Below are 1,398 nucleotides of genomic sequence, written 5' to 3'. Positions count from 1 at the left end.
AGTTTTCTAGTCTGTACATTAAAGGCTTAGTTCTGTGGTCCAGGACCACTGTCTGATGGTGGACCAGCCCCTTCCTCTCACTCAGTGCTTCCCTGTGGCTCCAGGAGGGCAGCTTCCTCCTACAGGAGCTCTAAACCACAGGTTACTTCATTTTCAGCCCAATGAGTTCAAGAAAACCAGAAAATCTCTACAACCAGAATTCAAATAAACCTTTGCGTCCAGTAGATGATTGTGTCAGGAATTTGTCTAAGTAAGAGAAGAAGGCTGACTCATGGCCTAATGAGTGCATGTATTACTTCATGCTTAACAATATTCCATGGAAGGGCTTGATGTCATTGAATTTTTACTCATCAATGATGGGCATTTGAAAATTTTCTGGTTTGGCAGTGCTCTGAGTAATGCTTCTATAACCAGGGTTCCCCTAGATTCTCTGTGGACCCTTACTTCTTCTTCTGGGATCACTGGGTCATCTGGGGACTGCAATTCAAGTTTCTGAACAATTATACTTATCTTCTCACAGGACTACCCCATTTTACACCACTAACGATTTCTGAGGGTCCTCATTTCTGCCAAACACCATCAGGCCAACTTTGTCTCAGTGTAAAGAAGCTGGGAATGACAGCAGCTTCTGAGCGCTGCAGACACAACATGCAGTGAGTGCTTTAGACGATGCTGAGCCTGAGTGGGCTGCACCAAGACAGCCTGTTCTCACAGCTCAGCATGGCTGTGGGACTTCTGCTGGGGGCGGCACCTCTGCAGGTCAGCATCTCTTAAATGAGAAAATCCAGGCCAAGATCCAGGGACAAAGTTAACCGAGTCAAGATTGGACAAAGGTGAAAGGAAAATGGCAGCAGGCAATGATGAGGAGAACAAAAGAGGATGCAGAAAAGTCGTTAGTGGGCGGTCACCTTTCACCCAGAGCAGAGAAGGACACACATCCTCACCCGGGCTTTCCTGCTCTCAGGCACCTTGATTTGCCTCAGCAGCCTCTGTCTCACCTCCATACCCTGCATTACCTTGGTGTTCTGCAAAGGATTTCTTTGCAGATGGATATTTATGTCTCTACAAACATCAGTTTTGTTGTCCTTTGTTCTAGTTAGCTGTGCAAAAGATGGGCAGCTCCTTGTGATCCATGACTGATGCAAATTAAAGCTAACCACAGCAGGAACAGTACTTTCTATTAGCACTGGTCTCCAGCATCCTTAAAGATGTCCATCATTCCATGAGTGAACATACATATAAAGGCTCAAAAACATATTCTCAAACCCACAAAGACACATATAAACACAACACACATAACACACACACACACACACACACACACACACACACACACACACACACACCCTTCCTGAACCCAGAAAAGCAAAGGAGAAGAGTCGAGTGTTGCAGACCTTT

The sequence above is a fragment of the Arvicola amphibius genome, chromosome 14, assembly GCF_903992535.2.
Source record: "Arvicola amphibius chromosome 14, mArvAmp1.2, whole genome shotgun sequence".
Classification (NCBI taxonomy): domain Eukaryota; kingdom Metazoa; phylum Chordata; class Mammalia; order Rodentia; family Cricetidae; genus Arvicola; species Arvicola amphibius.
This window is presented reverse-complemented; position numbering follows the sequence as displayed.